We start from the raw sequence: 8,369 nt of genomic DNA, 5'->3' as shown, positions 1-8,369 counted from the left end.
TTCTCGAGGGGATCAGGCCAATCTAGGGTGACCAGATGTCCCGATTTTATAGGGACAGTCCTGATTTTGGAGTTTTTTTCTTATATAGGCTCCTATTACCCCCCACCCCCGTCCCGATTTTTCACACTTGCGGTCTGGTCACACTAGGCCAATCCAGAGTGTGACCATCTTTAGGAAACGCTGCAAAACCTTCCTCTCGGACGGAGCCTTTCCACCCTAAGTGACACTCACAATACAAACACCCCCTTCGATGCCTGACCGCCCCCCCCATAACCCTCCTCAAAAAACCTGCCCCCCCCCAGGAGAGCTTTGACTCAGGGAGGGGAGTCAAGCCAGAGACGCTGCAATTGCTGTTGATTTAACCTGGAAAAGGCTCAGATACTGCAGTGATGGGCGGCCCCATAAAACCCTACAATAGATGGGCTGGGGAGGGAAAGGGAATGGGCAGCGGACCAGAGCGAAACAGGAGGGGGAGCGTTCACACCAGCCAAGAAGAAGGGGGAACTGCTGTCTGCACTTCCCCACTTGCTGCAGCCCCTGGAGGAGGGAAGTCAGGTACAGGGTGAGTTGGGGGCATATGGTGGGCTGAATAGGGGCGGGTCCAGCTGAACAGGGGAGGGAGGGATGAATCTCTGCCCCGCCCCTTCTCTCTTGCTGCCCAATCCCAGGGCGCGGCAGAGGTTTGAGGGACTCATTAAGAAAACACCAGCGTATATTCCAGCTGCTGCATCAAAGCCCCACCCCAGCAGCTCTGATTGGAGATTTTAGCCTGGAACCCCGCCCCCGCAATCTCTGATTGGAGACAGGCCACGTACTATGCAAATATAGGAGAACCCCGCCCCTTAGCGCTCTGATTGGACGCCTGCGATAAGCCATGCAAATAGGGGACAACACCCCGCCCTTTAGCTACTCTTGCGGGCAATCTGATGTATTATGCTAATGAAGGCAGAAGCCCCTCCCCTCCCCTCTGCCCCTCTCAGGCTGGAGACTATTGTTTGCCATCTGTAACTCCGGGAAATTGACTGAGGAGGGGAGCGCGGGAGAAACTTTGCTCGGTCCGGTGCAAGGGGGACTCGAACCGGCGTCTGCTCAGGTGAGAGCCCAGCTGCGGGCACGGCGAGCAGAGGACCGGGGGTTCACCCCCCTCCTGCATTCCCTGCTGCCCGCCGCGCGGCAAAATTCCATGTGCGTTCGCAGTGGGAGGAGGTTCGGAAGTTGGCTAGCAAATCTGTGGGGCAGAGATTTAATCCGGAGTGAGACTGTAAAAATGCCTCCCCCCGAAAAATCCTTCCTCCCACTAGGTGGGGGGGGGGGAGACTTTTAAAAAACGGGCTTAAAAATGAACAAACTGTGCACATCTGGCCATGTACAGAGACAAATGTGGCAGCCACCTCTGGTTTGAGTGAGTTTGTTTTGGTTTCTTCTTGCTGTTCCCTTCGTGTTTCAAGGTGCAGAAGACTCTTAAAACCGAAGAAGAAAAAAAAGGTGTTTGTGGGAAGGGGGGGGTCTTTACAAGAATCTCAGCTTCATGCAACAGATCTTGGTGTGGGTGTCCCGGAGCTGAAGCCTTGGTTGCTGTGGTTACCTAGAAGTGCCATGGCATGCTGGCTGGTTTGTGTGTGTGAAGCTCACTAGGCAACCAAGGAGACACTCCAAGCATTAATGACTTGCTTGACAAGAACCTGTGATTCAGCTAATCCGCTTCCCTCACCCAGAAACCTGTATACCCCTTCCCTCGCCCCTTGGTCTCTGGGGGAGGCAGAGGCGGGAAAGCGGCTTGGTTATTATGGATATTAATCTCAGGGGAGACAAAGAGGGCATGTCGGGGGGCTGTTGTCTGGTGATGAGAGTAGAGCTCTAGGAGTCAGGACTCCTGGATTTGAGTCCTGGATCTGGGCCGTGATGTCTGGTAGTTAAAGCAGGGCTCTGGGAAGCAGGACTCCTGGGTTCCGTTACCACCACGGGGATGGGGTGTTGTAATCTGGGGGTTAGACCAAAAGAGCGGAAGTCAGAACTCCTGTTTTTTGAGGGGGTATGTTCTGTTGCTTTTATCAGGGGAATTAGATCGTAGGACCCCTTGCTTAAAGGGAGCGTATTCTGGTGGTTAGAGAGCGAGGATCAGGACTCCTATATTACGCATTCAACAAAAAGGCCAGCTAAGCAAACTGGTAACTAAAATCCAAGCTGCCTTCAAAAGGTCCAAAGATTTTTTTCCCCACTGTGGGCTTTATGCATGTTTCCTTTATAAACAGGCAACTGTTTAAAGTATGTTTACTGCCAGGGGCGGAACTTGTACATATTTTTTAAAGTCTCTTTCAGCTCATAAAGTCTGCTGCACTTTAAAGTTTATTCTTAAAGAGCGTGGCAAGACGATTTCATGATCCTTTCATCAGTTTGCTCTGCTCACTGACGGGAAATGTGGCAGTAAGTCAAGGCTGGGGCTGACTAGGGGGATTTCAAGACATTGGTATCTAGCCCTGCATGTAGTTGGCTGGAGGATGTTGCAAGGGCCGGTTTGAGTTTCAGTTCCCTTTATTTCTGAGAAAAAAAAAGAGGTTTAAAAATACTTATTTCCTTAAACATGGGCCATTAACAGCACCCCAGAATTCATAAGATGGCCACACTTTAGAGGAAGGGTACATTTCAAAAACAGTTACTAAATGATGAATAGATGTTTGAATAAATAGTTCATCACTTGTTACAGAATCAACTGGTCCTATAGCAGTTGATTAACCATTTGTTAAAACACCAGCTCATCACTTATTAACCCTTGATAAACTATTTTTAAAATGTACCTTTCATATAAAATGTAATCTGAGAGTTCTCCGCCATGCTTTCTGCCCCATCACTTTGCCCTATGGTCCCTTTTCCTGCCATCTGTGTGGTCCATCCCATTTGCTTCTTCCCAGCCCTGCTGTTGGAAGGGGATCTACCCGGAGGCTTTCTCTTGCTGGTGGTGACAGCTGTATCTAGACAGGGATTAAGGCCAGCATCCGGAGCCGCATTACTGGCAGGGAGACTTGTCAAGCTGCATTAGAGTGACGTGTGATGACCTCGCATCCTCCTGGTGTTGGAATTACCCTGAAGATCAGTGCCGAGCACCCCAAGCGCATGCACGCTAATCCCCATTCACCACTGAGCACCACTGGGGCTTTGGGAAGTTCAGAAGGTTTGAAATAAACCCAACATCGCTTCAGCCATGATAGGGAGGGGGACACGGCCCAGGATTTGCATGGCAAGCTGCCAGGTTTTTAGGTGTGCAACTTGTGGGTGCTGAGATAAGGGCGTTACCCCTGCTAGGGTCAGAGTTCTAGGGAAAGAAGGCAGGAGGTGCAAAGCGCAGGCTGCACATCTGGCCAGATGCTTGGCTTTATTTGTGCTCAGCTGCAGCTGATCTCATGTCAAGGCCTATGCAGCTGCAGGCATTTTCCCTCGCAGGTTATTGACTGGGTAGGTCACAGGCGGTCGAATTAGGGCCAGATCTTCACCTCACTGATGTCAGTGGCAGTCGTTCCATTGGGCTTTGTGTTAGACCCTTTATGTGTCCCCCGAGTGAGTCGAGCTGATGGACTCAAGGGCACCGCTCACATGAGCCAGATAAACGGGACCAGGTCCTTGCAGAGTAAACAGCGGATAATCCCTTAGCACATTTCTAAGGGGGATAGTGGGGAAGAAATATACTGCAGCTCTCATCTTAGCTGCCAAACCAAAGTCCATGCCTTACCGATCCTAGGGCACTTTTACAGGAGATGTAGTTAAAGGCCTGGTGATGGGTAAATCCCTACTTGGGTAATGAATTGCACCCTGCCACTGCCAGCCTAAAACTGCCCCCTGTGGTTTCATTTGGGATTTTACATCACTGTTTTTAAAAGGGGGTTGGGGTTGGAGCTGGAAAAACACCCATGTCTATAGTTGCTGGCTCAGAATGCCTGCTACACTCTACCCCAGGGGCCTATATTCTAGAGATGGTGAGGAACATTCGGTGTCATTTCTGATGCACTCGGGATGATTCGTTCGAGGGAAAGGTGTGGGCTGCAAGCCAACCGGATGTGCCAGGCTCTTGGTACAATAGAGTGCAAAGTCGGTGTTAAGGTGTGAGGTTAGAGTGCCTGGGCTGTTGGAGGATAAGACCTGTGCTGCTTTTCAATGCCTGTTGGAGATGGATGCAAAGCTTGGTGGAGTGTCCTTGACAGCACTGTCGGCATTGCGAAGGTGGCAAGGACTGCGGGGGACTTTCCCCTGAGCTTCTTCTTGCCATGCTTTGAAGATTTAGGGGGGGTGGGGGGCACCTTGCTGGGGCCTCACCTGTCACGAAATGAAGGTTTTGTGTGTGTTAATATAAGGGATGCGAGGCCACGCTCGAGAGGATAGAGCACAGGACTGGAACTCAGGCGACCTGGGCTCTGTTTTCAGCTCAGCCCCCGGCCTGCTGGGTGACCTTGTGCAAGTCACTTGCCCACTTTGCGCCTCAGTTTCCCCATCTGTAAAATGGGGATAATGACACTGACCTCCTTAGTGAAGCACTTTGAGATCTACTAATGCAAAATGCTAGAGAAGAGCTATTCTGAACTTTATTCCACGATAAATGTTCCATTAATTTTAAATTACAATAGTTTATGAATTAAGAAATAACTTTTAGGGTTTGTTTGTCATTTATTTCCTTTCTTTTATACACATACAACTTCAGTCTATATATAAAGTTTTATAAGCCAGGCATAATTCCCTACTGTACTGAGAATTTCCCTGTGCCAAATTTCAGCCAGGACACATTCTTATGGTCTACTTAAAATCCCCCAAGCTAGAGGTTTTGACTGGAAATGCTGACGTGCCGTTAATGATAGTGGCATAGACAAAAACTCAAACTGAATATGGAATGTGCTGAGAGTGCTTGAGGCCTGGGACTATGAAGATGTCCAGATACAAGGGGGTATCATTCCATCAAGTTTCCCTTTACAGCTTCAGTTAACACTCAAGGCACACTGGCGGGTTTAAAAATCCTGCAGAAAACTTCCTTCTCTATTCGGCATAATGAGACATTAGATGATTAAATGGAAAAGGTGTTTTTAAAGTGTATTTTTCACTCTTTATTCTGTTAGTTTCTTTTTTGTGTTTCGCTCAGCTTGGACAGTGAAAATAGATCTAAAATTTTTAAAGTGGGGTGCCTAATGGGAGGCAGTATGGCCTAGTGGACAGAGAACGGGGGATTTAGGTGACCTGGGTTGAATTCCTGGCACAGCCACTAGCCTGGTGGATGACCTTAGGCAGGTCACGTCCCCTCTCTGTGACTCAGTTTCCACATCTGTAAATCGGGGATAATGGGATGCCATCCCTTTGGAAAGCACTTTGGGGTCTATAAATGAAAAGCGCTAGATAAAAGCTAGGTATTTCATTATTACTAATGCTTGGCCCCATATATAATCATTTAAAGAACGGCAACATGATCGTCAAGGATGCTGAGTGCCCTCAGATCCGACTGCGAACAATGGGAGCTGCGGGTTCTCAGTGCCTTTGGAAAACTGGGCCACTTTTGCGGGATTGCCAACCCCAGGCATTCAAAAATCACAAGTCAGGCCTCAAAAAAAAAAAAAAAATCATATCACTGTCTGAAACATGATGTAATTAATAACAAAATGGGGGGTTATCTTTCCACTTTCTTTCTAGTTGCTGAGCCTTTAGGGTTTCACTCGAAGCATGTTTTCGGGCTTTTCTCTGCAACCAGGAGGACTAGAAACTACTTCTTTTAAATAATGAACGCTGAGATTCTCACTTCCTCAGTTGACAGCCCTGGGCTTTTAAGTAAAACACCAGATATCAAGATTATTGCAAGAGCTGGCAACACTGCTTAAGGTGACCATATATGGGGCTTTAACTTTAGTCAACCTGGCCTAGATCCTCAAAGGTATTTAGCCTCCTAACTTCTCTTGATTGCAATCGTCAGTTTTGACTAGTCAGTTTCACTTTTTGTATTGGGTCAGTTTCACATTCCACTAGCAGGGCCCTGCAACCTTTGGCATACAAATGGTACAGAGGGTGAATGGTGTTTTACTTTTAAAGTCCAGTGAAAAGTGTTTGTGTTAAATCTTGGAAACATTTCTGTTGGTCTAAGGTGGGGTAAAGACTTGAACTCACAAAACGTATATTTTGGACCATATTTAACCCGGTAACGTTCCTTTTTAGTGAGCATTGCTCAGGGAGAGGAAAGAGAAAAGGCTGCAGAGTCTGTGGGCCAGATTCTGATCTCACCCCAGTGTAAATCTGGAACCATGCCAGTAAAGTCCACCGGCATAACTGAGATCAGAATCTGGCCCTTCAACTCCAGCGGGAATCTTTTGCATGGCCAAGGGGCAAGATGAGGGTGACAGGATAAAGGAGACCATGTCGGTTTTATGGCTGGGTGGATCAGGTGAGCATCCAGATGGATTATTGCTGTTACCGCCAACCCTGTGCATTGCTGGGTTGCTCATTTTGATATTATCTTTGGATAAATTACAAACAGGGCAAGTATTTCTAAGCAGGGTAATTGTAGCAGGGAGGTGGATGTGCCAAAAGTGAAAGCACAGCTGGGCTGCCCACCACTGGGGGTTTGGAGGAAACTCGATTTCTCTTTAAGTTCCTAGGAGAAAAGGAAGCTGGGGATAACGGCGCACACACAAAGGGCTTGATGCAGGGGACTGATGTACAACATGGTGTAAATATAGGGGCTCCAGGGCTGCAGTCGCTGACACGTGCGCTTAACTTTACGTACACGACTGGTCCCATTGAAATCAACGTGTAAAATAATGCAGGAGTGGGCCAGCTGGCTCAGCACAATCGTCATAATGAAAATGCAGAGTGTGTGAGAGAGAGAGAGAGAGAGAAAACATTCTACTGATGGAATTAGAACCTCGACTGTGTGTCCTACGTCCTATATTGCTACCAGTTAGTGGAGATTTTCTTTAGCTGTAGTACTAATGGCCTATGTTTTGGGGAAGGAGGGTGAAAATTCTCTCCCACCTTAACTAAGGAGCTCTCAGTAGCCACGGTGTGCAGCATAGTAAAATCCTGGGCCCACAGACATGTTGGATTATTTCCCTTCTTCTCTCCCCCTGGGGAGGGGTGCGTGCCTCGAGATGCTGACCAGGCTTTCAGTAATAAAAAGCACTTGGCGCTTAGAAAAATGTGTCTCTGATAAAGCTTATGCTGTGGTCCAGCCCGCAGTGGGGACCGAACCACGCAGCAACAGCTGGATTTAAATGTGGTGGTCGCCAGCAGGATTCTGGTTTTGATTTTAGGTCTTGCCTAGAGTGGAGGCTTTAGACGCTCAGCCAGGTCCATTACCGTAGCTGCACCAGTGCAAGCACCTAGGCATTTGCACTGATGTAGCTACACCAGTGGCTAAATCCCCATTGAGAACCAGCTGTGGGGGATATTCCATAGCAAAGAAAATCCCGGTCGCTACTGCGTCAGGGAATCCGTGCTCGAGCCCTTGCTAGCAACAATCAAGCTTAAACGGCTTTATGCTGCCATCAGCGTGCATAAGACCTGGAGGGACTTAATTTCTCTGGGTCTGTGGCAGCCTCTGAAGGATTGGGGGAAATCTAGCAGCTTTCTCTTGTAGGGATGGAATTGTTAGGGATGCTTTTCTGGGGCAGCTAAATGGGTTCACTGCAACGCGGAGGGTTCCTGAGCAGAGGTAAATTTGTGCCCGCTGCCCGCTTCATGGGATCATGCTGGTTTGGGCCTGTTTCCTGGGGTCATGCCCATGCTGAGAAATGGCTTGGCTAATGAGGGCTCACAGCTAAATGAACGGAGGTGGGACGATTCGCCATTCCTTATATCCTGCTTTACAGAAACGCTGCCCCGAGTCTGGCACTGGGATGAGTCAGGGCTGGAGATCATTGGGGTTGGAAAAGGGGGGACAGAGCCTGTGCCCATGGGGATCGAGGAGAGAGGAAAAGGAGGGTGCAGGCTGTGCCTAGCTTGAAAGGTGGGAGTGCCCAGGGAGCGGTTGTAGCTGGGGAGGGGACAGGAGGTGCTGCCTGTGCCCAGGCAGGGAGACAGGCAGTGTATGTGCCTCTGTTCCCATGGCCATGTCCTCTGGCATCCCATTGGTTTTTTAGCTCTGCTCTTTGTTCCGGTTTTTTTCCCCGGGCCACGGGCAGTTTTTCTTCTGCCTTCTGCTCGCCTGGATGTTCTTGCAGCTCATGTGGAAATACAGCTGTTTCCTCATCCCTCCACTCTGCCCAACTCAGGGCAGAGCCAGGCTGCCCGCTGGGGAAGGGGTCTCGGTCCGGTTCCTAGCAGGACCGGGGTGCCCGCCCCTCTGCTTTGGCATTCTTCTCAGTAGCAAAGCCAAAGTCCACATCGAGATCATGGCTCCTGGGCTCCCC

The 8,369-nt window shown here is 49.2% G+C and overlaps 1 protein-coding gene across 5 annotated transcripts in view; it reads left to right on the top strand.

The window, feature by feature from the left end:
- Positions 1-957: 957 nt before the first annotated feature.
- Positions 958-8,369, top strand: part of AKNA (AT-hook transcription factor) — a 69,300-nt gene continuing 61,888 nt past the window's right edge. For 4 of the 5 annotated variants that reach the window (XM_065572634.1, XM_065572632.1, XM_065572636.1 and 1 more), the window contains exon 1: positions 958-1,093. The gene's annotated coding sequence lies outside the window, so the exon portion shown is untranslated. The remainder of the gene's footprint in view (positions 1,094-8,369) is intronic. The other variant, XM_065572635.1, reaches the window with a different exon arrangement.

The sequence above is a fragment of the Chrysemys picta genome, chromosome 18 (genome assembly GCF_011386835.1).
Source record: "Chrysemys picta bellii isolate R12L10 chromosome 18, ASM1138683v2, whole genome shotgun sequence".
Taxonomy (NCBI): Eukaryota; Metazoa; Chordata; order Testudines; family Emydidae; genus Chrysemys; species Chrysemys picta.
This window is presented reverse-complemented; position numbering and strand designations above follow the sequence as displayed.